The 14,174-nt window shown below is 43.9% G+C and overlaps 1 non-coding gene across 1 annotated transcript; it reads left to right on the plus strand.

Annotated features, from left to right (window-relative positions):
* Positions 1–12,972: 12,972 nt before the first annotated feature.
* Positions 12,973–13,163, plus strand: LOC148138441 (U2 spliceosomal RNA). The gene has a single exon (XR_015754013.1). It is a non-coding gene; the product is annotated as a U2 spliceosomal RNA (small nuclear RNA).
* Positions 13,164–14,174: the final 1,011 nt, after the last annotated feature.

Below are 14,174 nucleotides of genomic sequence, written 5' to 3' on the forward strand. Positions count from 1 at the left end.
AATGGAGAAGTCAGATGAACTCAGGGCATGGTTAGAAACATAAGACTGGGATATCATAGAAATTACAGAAACATTGCTCAGGGATGGACAGGACTGGCAGCTTAATGGTCCAGGATACAAATGCTATATGATGGATAGATAGTGGTGTTTTTGATAAGGGGGTACCATTATGGCTGTATTTTGGGTGGATATTACTGGAAATACATCCATGGAAGTTATTTGGGTGGAACTGAGAAGCAAGAAAGGGATGATCACCTTTATTGTGATTGTACTTTCGATCCCACAGTCAAGGGGAAATTGAGAAACAAGTTTGTAAAGAGATGGTTTAAAGGTGACAAATGTTTTTCCTTTTTTGAGACAGGGAATAGGAGTAATACTGGGAATTACAGATCTGTCTTACTTTGTGGTGTGCAAATTATTGGAGAGGATTCTGTGAGACAGGATTTATAATTACTTAAATACCATATTTTGATTAGAGATAGCCAACATGGCTTTGTGAGGGGCAGGTCATGCATCATAAGAGGAATCGCTAGAGAGACTCGGCAGGTTTGGGACGATCTGTGGAGATAAAGTGAAGGTAATTCCAAGTGTGGTCTAACCAGAGCTGTACAGAGCTGCAGCATAACCTTGCAGCCCTTTGCTAATGAAAGCCAACACACCAGATGCCTTCTTAACAATCCTACAATTCCACACTTATGGAATCTTTGAGGATGTGACAAAGCACTCTCTGATAAAGATGGACCAGTGAATATGGTGTTTATGGATTTTAGCCAGGCATTTGATAAGGTTCCCCATAGTAGGCTCATCCAGAAAGTAAGGAGAATGCGTGGTGGTGCATTACTTAATAGTCAGGTCTTGGGAAATGTTGCTGAACAGAGACCTTGGAGTCCAGGTTCATAGTTCCTTGAAAATGGAGTCGCAGGTCGATAGGTTAGTGAAGAAGGCATTTGGTGTGCTTTCTTTTATTAGTCAGAGCATTGAGTATAGGAGGTTGTCGGTTATGTTGCAGCTGTTAGGCAGCTTTTGGAATATTGTGGGCAATTCCAGCCTCCCTCCTAAAGGAGGAATGTTGTGAACTTGAAAGGGTTCAGAAAAGATATTTATAAGGCTGTTGCCAGGGTTAGAGAGTTTGAGCTGTAGCGAGAGACTGAATAGGCTTGGGCTGTTTTCCCTGCAGTGTCAGTGGCTGAAAGGTGACCTTTATAAGACTTATAAAATCATGAGGGGCATGGACAGACAGGGGCTTTTCCTTTGGGTATGGAGTCTGGAACCAGAGCGTGCAGGTTTAGGGTGAAAGGAGAAATATTTAAAGGGGTCCTGAGGGGCAATGTTTTCATGCGAAAGGTGGTGCATGTATGGATTGAGCTGCCAGAGAAAGGCTGGTACAATTACAACAAGTAAAAGGCATTTAGATGGCTAAATAAATTGGAAGCATTTAGAGGGATATGGGCCAAGCGCTGACAATTGGGCCTAGATTAATTTAGAATATCTAGGTGGCATGGAGGAATTGGCCTTTCCTCACAAGACCTTCCCTCCTTACCAGGCAACATCCTAGTAAATTCCTCTGAACACCTTCCTTCCCAAGTTTCCGCATCCTTCCTATTACGCGGCGACCACAACTGTATGCAATACTCCGAGAGGCTGCACCAGAATTTTGTATCTCTGCAGCATGACCTCGTGGCTCCAAAACTCAATCTCTCTATCAATAAAAGCTAACACACCGCATGCCGTAACAACCCTATCAACCTGGGTGACAACTTTCAGGAATCTATTTACATGGACACTGAGATCTCTTGGCTCACGTACACTGCCAAAAACTTACCATTAGCCAGTACTCTTTATTCCTGTTGCTCCTTCCAAAGTGAATCACCTCAGACTTTTCCACATTAAACTCCATTTGCCACCTCTCAGCCCAGCTCTGCAACTTATCTGTGTCCCTCAGTAAACTGCAACATCCTTCGGCACTATTCACAACTCCACCGCCTTACTGCCTTGCTGTCATCCGCAAACTTACTAACCCATCCTTCCAAGCCCTCGTGGAGGTCATTTATAAAATGACAAACGTCAGTGGACTCAAAACAGATCCTTGTGGAACACCACCAGCAACTGAACTCCAGGATGAACATTTCCCATCAACCACCACTCTCTGTCTTCTTTCAGCTAGTCAATTTCTGATCCAAATTGCTAAACCACCCTCAATCCCATGTCTTTGTACTTTGTGCACTAGACTACCGTGGTGAACCTTATCACCCACCTTACTGAAATTCATGTACATCACATCAACCGCTTTACCCTCATCCACCTGTTTGGTCACCATTTCAAAGAGGTAAAAACAAGGATTGTAGATGCTGGAAGCAAGAGTCTAGATTAGAGTGGTGCTGGAAAAGCACAGCAGGCCAGGCAGCATCTGAGGAACAGAATCCTGATGAAGGGCATTTGCCCGAAATGTCAATTTTCTTGCTCCTCGGATGCTGCCTGACCTGCTGTGCTTTTTCAGCACCACTCTAATGTAGACACCATTTCAAAGAACTCAGTAAGGTTTGTGAGGCACTATGCACCCTTCACAAAACTGTATTGACTATCTCCAATCAACGGATTCCTTTCTCGATGATTATAAATTTTATCTCTTTATAACCCTTCCCAACACTTTACCCACAACTGAAGTAAGGCTCACTGCTCCATAATTACCAGGGTTGTCTCTACTCCCCTTCTTGCGAAGGGGACAACATTTGCTATCCTCCAGTCTTCTGGCGCTATTCCTGTAGACTATGTCGACCTAAAGATCAAAGTCAAAGGCTCTGCAATATCCTCCCTGGCTTCCCAGAGAATCCTAGGATAAATCCCATCTGACCCAGGGGGCTTATCTATTTTCACACTTTCCAGAATTGCTAACACCTCCTCCTTGTGAACCTCAATCCTGTCTAGTCTAGTAGCCTCCATCTCAGTATTTCCCTTGACAACATTGTCTCTTTCCAGTGTGAATACTGACAAAAAAAATTCATTAAACACTTTTCCTATCTCCTCAAACTCCATGCACAACTTCCCACTACCATTCTTGTTTGGCCCTAATCTATCTCTAGTCATTTATTCCTGATTATACCTATCAAAAGCTTTAGGGCTTTCCTTGATCATATCTACCAACAACTTCTCATGTCGCCTGCGGCCTCCTCTTAGTTCTCTATTCAGGTGTTTTCTGGCTAGATTGTAACCCTCGAGCGCCCTTTTTCTCCCCATAACAACTTCCCTGTTACGCTTGCTCAGTTCCAGAATCAGATTTGCAATCCTTTCCTCTCCCTCTGGAACTAATCCGTAGGCCGATTGAAAACTCTCAAAAGGGTGACTTCTCCTTTCCTATTTCTAATCTCAGTCCATACTACCTCAGTGGACGAGTCTTCAAATATCCTTTCTGCCACAGTAATACAGCCCTTGACTAACAATGCCACACCTCCCCCTTTTTGGCCATCTTCTCTGTTCTGACTGAAACATCTAAATCCCAGAACCTACATCACGAACTTTGGCACCTGAGAGGCAACACCCCAAATGTAAGTCTCTTTCATTCCCTTTCTGACCACTTAATTCGGGAGTCCCTGGTGACTAATGCTCTGCTTATTCCCCTCCCCCCCAGCTAACTTCCCTTCTGAGCAATAAAGACAGACACTGTGCCAGAGACATGTACTCTATGACTTACCCCGGTAAGTCATTTCACCACCACCGGCACCCCCCAACCCCAACACTATCCATAACAATATACCCTTTGAGGGGAATGGCTACAGGGATCCCTGCACTGTTTTCTGGTTCCCTTTCCATCCTCTTACTAACCCACCTGCCTCTTTGTTGTACCTGTGGTGTGACTACCTCCTTGTAAAGCCTCAATAACCCCCTCCACCCACCTGAATGATCTGAAGATTATTAGATGTATTATTATACTTCTGAATGGGCCATTGAATTTAATTTTAATATGGATCTCGCTCTCTGTGCACCTTCTCTCTGCATTGTAGTCTTTGCTTTGTTGTATTACCTAATGCACTTTGTACAGTATAATCTGCCTGTACTGCAGGCAAATAGAACTTTTCACTGTATCTAGGTATATGTGACAATAATCAAATCAAAGATGCTGGTGGGTGGAAAGTGTAGACTGGTGGAATCGTCACTTGAGGCACTTACTGGGATAGACATGGTCCTTAGACATGTCCCAACCATTTCCCACACTTCTGCCATCACCACCCCTGCTCTTCCCTCCCACAACACTGACAAGATCCCTTTGTTCCTTGCTTTCTATCCCACAAGCACCTGCATCCCAAGGTTTATAAGCTGCTATTTCCAGTAGTTCCAATGCAGCTGCCCCATGACCACTGGCCAAAAGTGTTCAGACAATTGATTGACATAGTATAAAGGACATGCCCCTGGAAATATGATTGAATAATGTGTTGGGGCAGAGAGAAGTTCTGAGGGTACTTCTCAACAAGCAGATGTCGTCGATAGCAGATCTCCTTAGTCTGTCCCCAGAAAGCAGTCTTCATTGAGCAGTCCTCATCAGGCAGATGAAAGATGGAGCAGAAGAAGAGGAGGAAGGTCACGGGAAGAATTCGCTGTCATCTCCATGAGAGATGCAACCCCACCACTTTAACAAGTGCCGTCTGTCTGTTTGTCCTCTGGTATCAGTCGCTGATACCAATTGTCACTTTGTTGTATACTTTGTTTATCCAGTTAACTAATGTGACATATCTAAACTGATGCTTCTTTGCAAACTCAATAAACCATGAGAAAATTACTTGGGCATTGTTGACTGCCTTTTTTTTCAAACATCTCCCTAGCCAAGGGAACTCTCTTCCTCCTCACAACAGTACACTGGCAAAAGACATCAATGATGGTGAACAATTTGGAAGAATTGTGTGAGATGTCAAATGAGGCCTTTCTTGTCGTTGCGATTTACAGGTCAAATTTACCAAGCAAATCTTGGAGGCAAAGATGAGATTATTACAAGTTAATGGCAAGGAACACATTCAGGCTCATTATTACTTATCTCGCCTCATTTAATATATATGTTCCTATTCTACCCCCTGCCAAAAAGCAATGAGGGGCTGCGAACTCTGAACACAAAAGTAAGTGAGTATCTGCGACATTAGGTGGCTGTTTGCTCTTCCACACATCTATCTTGGACACATGGCATTAACATCTCAGGGCATGCCCAATGGGCGACAGCTACTTGCACCCAATGCATGTAGATACTGGCATTCAACCTGTAGCATCTGACACATGCCAACATTTATGCTTTGTAAAATCATGGGGGGCAACTTTTTGTTATACAAGAGAGATGTTCATACATTACCATCAACTGGCGAACTGCTGTTGGATTGGTGATTCACCCCAATCAAACCTGTGCTGTACCAGGTAGGACCTGAGGGATGGCCGCATCAGCCTGAGCCAGGGGAAGGCCTTTGACAGGATATTGCACTCCTCCATGTGGGGTGTGGTATCCAAAATGGCTTGGGGGGGAAGGAAATTTGTAATTAGATCTGACTGCTCTCCACCAACATCGTTAGCTCAGTCTCAATCAATGGGTGGGAATCAGAAAGCTTTCCCGATCAGATCCAGAGTCAGGCAGTACTGCCCATTCTCTTGTGCCTTGTCTGTATGTTTAGATTAGATTACTTAGTGTGGAAACAGGCCCTTCGGCCCAACAAGTCCACACCAACCCACCCAGACCCATTCCCCTATATTTACCCCTTCATCTAACACTACGGGCAATTTAGCATGGCCAATTCACTTAACCTTCACATTTTTGGATTGTGAGAGGAAACTGGAGCACCCGGAGGAAACCCACGCAGACACGCAGGGAGAATGTGCAAACTCCACACAGAGAGTGGCCTGAGGCAGGAATTCAACCCGGGTCTCTGGTGCCGTGAGGCAACAGTGCTAACCACTGTGCCACCGTTCTCTAGAGCCTTTTGCTGAGTCATTGAGGAAGGATGTGAGTGAGAGGGGAACTCTTCCAGGCAGCCAGGGCCTGCAGGTCAAAGCCTCTCTGTATACAGATGACATGCAAATCTTAAATAAAGTACATCCCTCCTCTGCACTCTGTATTATATTCTCTCTCTCTCTCTCTCTTTCTCTCTCTCTCTCTCTCCCTCTCTCTCTCTCTCTCTCTCTCTCTCTCTCTCTTTCACACACACACATAAAAATGTATAATAATATCCTCTCTGCTTTACTTTCTCTCTATCACACACTCGTTCAGACAATAATATTTCATTATCTCTCCCCTGCTGGACTATCTCTGTATCACTCTGTCTCATTCTGACAAATCTTTAATAAATTGCTCTCTGCTGTACTTTCTCTGTGTCACACACAAATCCTAAATGAATTGTGTCTCCCCATCCCTCGATGTACTGTGTATCGTGTTGTCTCTCTCACACTGGCATTTTTCTAATTCCCCCTCTGCTGCACTCATATGCACAAATCTTTAGCAATGTACCCTTTGCTGCACTTTCTGTCTATCGCTCACACACAAATATTTAATATTCTCTCCTCTCCTCTTCTCACTCTGTATCACTCTCTCACATACAGAAACCATTCATAATATACCACCTGCTAGACGCTCTCACTGTTTCAAAGTAAGGAATTTTCCAGTCCCTCAGGATCCTCCCCGAGTCCAGTGATACCTGAAAGATCACTACTAAAACCTTCATTAGCTCTTCAACTACCTCTTTGAGAACTCTGGGCTGTAGCCCCTCTGATCCTGGTGATTTATCCACTTTCAGACCTGTCCATTTTTCTAGCACCTTCACCTTGGTGATGGCTACCATACTCATCTCTTCCCCTGACTCTCTTGAATTTTTGGGATATGATTTGTGTCTTCTCTATGAAGACTGACACAAAGTACTTATTCAGTTCCGCTGCCATTTCCTTGCTCCCCACTACAATTTCTCCAGATAATTTTGCCAGGGGCCCAGAGTCCACTTATCTCTCTCTTCTGCCCTTTATATATCTGAAGAAACTCTTGCAAAGTTTCATAATATTACCAGCGAGCTTACCCTCATATTTAATCTTGTCCCTCCTTATTTCTTTCTGCATTGTCCTCTGTTGGTCTATGTAGGCTTCCCAATCCTCTGGCTTCCCATTATCATTTGCCACATTTTATGTTTTCTCTTTTGCTTTTATACTGTCCCTGATTTCCCTGGTCAGCCAGGTTGCCTCATCCTTCTTTCAGTATGCTTCTTGTTCCTTCGGATGAATTGTTGCTGTGTTTCTCAAATTACTCTCAGAAACTCCTGCCATTGCTGTTTCATTGTGTGTCCTGTTAGGCTCCTCTCCCAGTCCTTCCGGTCAGCTTCTCCCTCATGCCTCTGTAGTTGCCTTTATTCAACTGTAATATAGTTACTAATACAGTTACATCTGATTCCTCCTTCTCCCTCTTAAACTGCAGGGTAAATACATTCATATTATGGTCACTGCCTCCTCAGGGCCCCTTCACCGTAAGCTCCCTTATCAAGTCTGCCTCATTGCACAACACTAAATCCAGTATTGACTGTCCCCTAGTGGGCTCCACCTAAAGTTGCTCCAGAAAGCCATCTCGTACACGTTCCACAAATTCCTTTTCTTGCAATCTATGACCACCTGTTTTTTTCCCAATCTATCTGCATATTAAAATCCCCTACGATCACTGTAACCTTACCTTTCTTACATGCCTTTTCTATCTCTTGCTGTATCTTGTGTCCCAAATCCTGATTATTGTTTGAAGGCCTGTCGATAACTCCCGTTATGATTTTTTTTTAACCTTTGTATTTCTTCAACCCTATCCACACAGATTCTACATCATCCCAACTGTACTTTGTTTATCGCTGTTGTCTTACTTTCATTTTTTTACAAACAAGGCAACCCTATTCCCTCTGCCCACCTGCCTTTTTGATAGGATGCATATCCCTGGATATTTAGCTCCCAGTGCTGATCCCCTTTCATCCATGTCTCCATTGATGTGCCTGCCACACAGTGTATTATAATCCTTATATTCAGTAAAAGAACTGAGAGTCGGCTTTTACAGAAAATAATATTCATTTATTGTACACAATTGAGATTAGAACAGTAAAGTATAGTACAAATTAATTTTAAAAATCTGATAGGTATTTCACTCATTTTCCTGTCCCTCCCTGTTTCGGTTGTCCTGCTCCTCTAGTAACGATATAAAATGATTCGGGAGCCTGTCTGCCTTTCCTCTCTTTCATGCACTACATCGTTTGGGTTTGTCTTTCTGTATTCAGTCATAACAGGAATGAATGATTTTGTAGGCACAGTGAACCGAGTGTCTTGATTTCCTACAGCATCACGAACAATAAAGTGGGTTTTGAATTGTTTTGACAATAAAATCAATCAAAATCAATTCAAAACCGATGTTAATGTCAGAGATGCTTCAGAAAATCAAGAACTGTTTGTCCTGCAAAATCAGACCTGAGGCTAATCAAGCTGCTCCAGTTTCGCTCCAACATTGGGAGAGTTAAGAGGAAAATATCAAGAGGTAAATATTTGCAACAACTGACTAAACACACTCTGAGTTCGAGTCCACTGGATCCACAGAGGTCCAGAACTCAATGCAGTCTGAAAGGATAATTGGGGTCTCTCTCCCCTCCATTACACACATTTACATCACACGGTGCATCCAAAAGGCTAAGAGCATTGTGGAAGACCACACACACCCCTCATTCAAATTCTTCTCCCACCTGCCATCTGACAGAAGGTACCAGGACGCACGATCTCTCACAGCCAGACTGTGCAATAGTTTCCTTCCCCAAGCCATCAGGCTCCTGAATGATTAGACTCTTTCTAATCTGAAATTCTTACATATTGCTGCTAGAAAAGTGTCTATTATCCATCATGCATCTGTTACACTGTAACTTGTGTGTTTTGCATTTCTTATGCCATGTACAATTGTGTAGTTTGTGCTGTTCATGTAGCGCCCTCTGTACTGGAGGAACACTATCTAGTTTTTACTGGATCAGTTGTATATGGTAGAAATGACAAATAAAAGTTACTCTATTCTACTGTACTGTTACATCAGAGTATGGACAAATAAACTGAACAGGAAAGGCGAGAGAGAGTGAGAGCTCTTTACAGCATTTGGTCTTATATAGCTGGATGAGCGTCTGGGACAGAAGTCAATGGGAATGAAGGAATACATTCTCCACTGGTTAGTTATCCATACCACAAAGGGAAATGTTTCTGGTGACCACAAGCCTATCATCTACAAATCTTCGCACAAACCTATCATCTCAGCATGACACCTTTTCCATGGGGGTTCCTCACAATCATCTCCAACACCTCACCATGGCCAACGCTTGGTTTGGTCAATCATTTTCTATCTACCATGAGACCTGAAGTGTGGGTGTACCCAATCGGTTGCATCACGTGCAACATAATTTCCAGCTACTCAGACACTGAAGCAATCGGTTGCATCACGTGCAACATAATTTCCAGCTACTCAGACACTGAAGCAATCCATGACAACATTCAAAGAAGTTCAGGCTTGGGGTGAAAAGTGGCAAAGGTTATAAAAGTCATAACCCTGCCTGGCAGTGCGCATCCCGAGTAAGAAAGAATCCAAATGATCCCACTTGCTATTCAGATACATTTCTGTTAATCCACTTCTATCAATATCAAAGAAGCAAGACTTGACCATAAACTGAATTGGACAATTTTCATTAATACTATAAGGAGTAGAGCAGGTGAGGAAGCTCTTTGATTTATTTTGCATTTTAGACTTTGCATTCTGATTGCAAAGATAATATTAAACTAATTATTTTAATAATGTGCTGTCTGCACCATAACAACAATATAGTTCTGCTGAGCCTGATGTCAGTGATAAGTAAGTTATTGGAGGGTATGTTGAGGATCAGGATTTACGTGCACTTGGAAAAGCAAGGACTGATTAGGGATAGTTAACATGGCTTTTTGTGTGGGAAATTATCTCTCATTTACTTGATTGAGGTTTTTGAAGAGGTGACAATGAGGATTGATGAAGGCAGAGCAGCAGACGTTGTCCACATGGACTTCAGCAAGATGGGTGACAATGTACTGTATGGGGTGTTGAAGGCTGAGGGGTGACCTTATAGACATTTATAAAATCATGAGGGGTATTTTTTCCCCAGGGTAGGGGAGTTCATCAGAAGAGGCCACAGGTTTAGTTTGAGAGAAGATAGATTTAAAAGGGACCTGAGGGGCAACCTTTTTGTCATGCAGAGGATGGTGTATGTATGGAATGAGTTGCCAGAGGAGGTGGTGGTGTAGAGTACAATTACAACATTTGAAAAGCATCTGGATGGGTATATGAATAGGAAGGATTCAGAGGGATTTTGGCTAAATGCTGGCAAGTGGGACTAGATTTATTGAAGTTATCTGATGGATGTCAGTCACTTAAACAAAGAGTCTATTTCTGTGCTGTACAACTCCATGACTCTGTGAATCTTGATTTGCAATTCTAAGGTAGCAAATTGCAATTGGATTATTTGGAGACAAAGCCAAATCATTTGTGGCTGATTCACTCGATCGAACTTCAGGTCCACCATGGTTCTGTTCATTTCAATTGGCAGGGTTGGCAGAGTTTCATGGTTTGGAGATCAGAGTTCACATAATACAAAATGGAAGGATTAGTCTAAGGATTTCCGTTCAGAAGTCACCTAATATTTCCAGTGATGGTACTCGATCAGAATTAGAACCCGTTTCATTTCTACTGTCATAAGTAGAATGGATGGCTTTGAGGTATGTAGAGAAGAGGTGTTGGAAATCCTGGAAAAGGTGAAAATAGATAAGTCCCCTGGGCCTGATGGCATTTATCCTAGGATTCTCTGGGAAGCAAGGGAGGAGATTGCAGAGCCATTGGCCTTGATTTTTATGTCCTCTTTGTCTACAGGAGTAGTGCCAGAAGACTGGAGGATAGCAAATGTGGTTCCCTTGTTCAAAAAGGGGAGTAGGGATAACCCTAGTAACTATAGGCCGGTGAGTCTCACTTCTGTTGTGGGCAAAGTCTTAGAGAGAATTGTAAGGGATAGGATTTATGCACATCTGGATAGGAATAATGTGATCAAGGATAGTCAGCATGGTTTTGTGAAGGGCAGGTCGTGCCTCACAAACCTTATTGAATTCTTTGAAAAGGTGACGAAGGAGGTTGATGAGGGGAAAGCGGTAGATGTGGTATATATGGATTTTAGTAAGGCGTTTGATAAGGTTCCCCATGGTAGGCTACTGCAGAAAATACGGAGATATGGCATTGAGGGTGAGTTGGAGGTTTGGATTAGGAATTGGCTGGATGGAAGAAGACAGAGGGTAGTAGTTGATGGCAAAGTTTCTTCATGGAGTGCCGTCACTAGCGGTGTTCCGCAAGGATCTGTTTTGGGACCATTGCTGTTTGTCATTTTTATAAATGACCTGGAAGAGGGGTTAGAAGGTTGGGTGAGCAAGTTTGCGGATGATACGAAAGTCGGAGGAGTTGTTGACAGTGAGGAAGGATGTGGCAGGTTACAGCAGGATATAGAGAAGCTGCAGAGCTGGGCAGAAAGGTGGCAAATGGAATTCAATGTAGCTAAATGTGAGGTGATTCACTTTGGGAAGAATAACAAAAAGATGGGGTACTGGGCTAATGGTCGGATACTTGGTAGTGTGGATGAGCAGAGGGATCTTGGTGTCCATGTACACAGATCTCTGAAAGTTGCCACCCAGGTAAATAGTGCGGTGAGGAAGGCATATGGCGTACTGGCTTTTATTGGTAGAGGAATTGAGTTCCGGAGTCCTGAGGTCATGATGCAGTTGTATAAAACTTGGTCGCCATACTATAGGAAGGATGTGGAGGCACTGGAACGGGTGCAGAGGAGGTTTACCAGGATGTTGCCTGGTATGGAAGGAAGATCGTATGAGGATAGACTGAGACACTTGGGACTGTTTTCATTAGAGAAAAGAAGGTTTAGGGGTGACTTGATTGAGGTGTACAAGATGATTAGGGGGTTAGATAGGGTTGACAGTGTGAACCTTTTCCCGCGTATGGAGTCGGGTATTACAAGGGGGCATAGCTTTAAATTAGGGGGGGTAGATATAGGACTGAAGTTAGGGGTAGGTTCTTCACTCAGCGAGTCGTAAGTTCATGGAATGCCCTGCCAGCAGCAGTGGTGGACTCTCCCTCTTTATGGGCATTTAAGCGGGCATTGGATAGGTATATGGAGGATAGTGGGTTAGTATAGGTTAGGTGGGCTTGGATCGGCGCAACATCGAGGGCCAAAGGGCCTGTACTGCGCTGTATTCTTCTATGTTCTATGATTTGCCTTGTGGAGAAGCAGGAATTGTTAGCATTGTTAACAGTTTAGTTTGTTTAGACCAGAGAATGGAACAGCACAAACTCCAGGCAATTGCATGTACCAAGGGAATACATGGAGGTGAGGGCGGGGGTAGGGGTTATTTGTTTTAAACGAAGTGTCATTTCATCAAGGTATTCCATCTTCATTGAGTGGTTACTATTGGTTGTGCACTGCCTGAGGGGACACTAGAGCCAGATTCAATCATGCATGGGGAAAACCATGGCGAGTGGGACTAAGGAAGGAACCCATAGAGACAGACAGCTGATGCAGACAATGAGAGGCTGCAGTGCCTCCCTCCGTGCTGCACCATTCTCTGTGTACAGCTCTATCCCAGTGGGTTGCTGCAATCTCATTCACACTCTGTCAGAGACAGACTACCGGCTTGTTAGTGACGTTCCTCAGCCCCAGCGCATCTGATTGGTATATTACTGCTCCTCTACGTTCACTATCAAGCAGGGTCACAGAAAAGATTAGATGAAGCCACCTGGCTGAACGGATCGTTTCCTCTGGTTCGAAAATCTGGAAACGACGGAGCAGCAATGAAATTGTCAGCCGTGAGCTATAAGTCTTTAGTCACAGTCAGGCTGACAGAAAATATAGGAAGCGGCTGGGTTCTGAGGTTGTCAGGCCCGAGTCGCCTATCGCTTCTCGGCCTTTTGGCTAAGATCATGTGTAGTTCTGTTCTTGTCAGTTTTAATATCTGATATGTCTCTTATTTAGGGACTCAATATTAATCTGATTTTTGCAGGCAGGAGTTGTGCTAGGAGCTTGCTCCGCCAACTTCGCGCATCGTCCTAGTATTGCAGTGTTTCTGGGAATGGTGCACTCCACATTAAAAAATCTGAAAAGCAGCTTTGTTGATTCTGTTTTGGATACGTTTTGTGTCTTATTTCTTATGTTCTGTACTTAAATAGCATTTGGTTAGTCTTTGCTTTCGTGCAATTCCGATTGGTTTTTGTCTCAGGCGGTGCTGAGTCCGAGGGTTGGGACTGAGATAAGGTGGGGAGAGGGGAAATGAAGTAGCTGGAGAAATCTGCATTCATCCCTTATGCAGCGAAAGTCTGGAGAGGAATGCAGTGGTGTTTGTAGAGTTTCGTCCAGAGCAGCGCCGTGACGTAGGACTCCGTGCTCTTCAGCCTGTTCCCCGGGATGCACACAGAGACGAACAGCTACTGTGCCTAGAGGATCATCTGTGAAGGATGCTCTCTGGGCGGTCCGAAATCTGTTGATCTTCCAGCTGAAGCAGTTGACCCCGACTGAGTGTTGCAGTATGGCGCATTCCAAGTTCCAGAACTACATGTTGAGGGACACGCTGAAGCTTGGTGCAGCTGCCACCAAGGCGCGGTGGGGAAAGACCACCGTGTATCGTCTGCCTGCCTAAGCACAGGGGGCTGACGCAGTAAGGGGGCTCGGCTGACCTCCCAGCTAAATATGTGGAGAGTAATCATACAGACCTGTATATATGAACGATTACTCTGTCTCAGTATGCAAAGAAATGGAATGTTTACATATGTATGGCATGACCAATTGTACAGATCATCAAAATATTTTATGAATAAAGTATATTTTTGAAATAAAAAATAATTCCCTGGGGCAGGCTATTTCGACGTCACCTTCAAGAGCGTGAAGAATTGCGAGCAGCTCCTGAAGATCTTCAAAGAGAAGGAAGGGGAACCTCTGTTCTCCATCTTGTCGGCGCAGAGGAGTCGGGTTGTAACAATCCAGATGTGCAACCCTCACGTCCCAGTAGCAGATGTCCTGACCTTCTTGAGAAGATACGTCCAGGTCGAGGGAAAGAGTACCGATGTGGTCGATCCTTTTGGGATCTGGACCAGCAAACAA

This window comes from Chiloscyllium plagiosum, unplaced genomic scaffold (genome assembly GCF_037043375.1).
Source record: "Chiloscyllium plagiosum isolate Xiang-an unplaced genomic scaffold, Cpla_swu_hap1 HiC_scaffold_40, whole genome shotgun sequence".
Lineage (NCBI taxonomy): Eukaryota > Metazoa > Chordata > Chondrichthyes > Orectolobiformes > Hemiscylliidae > Chiloscyllium > Chiloscyllium plagiosum.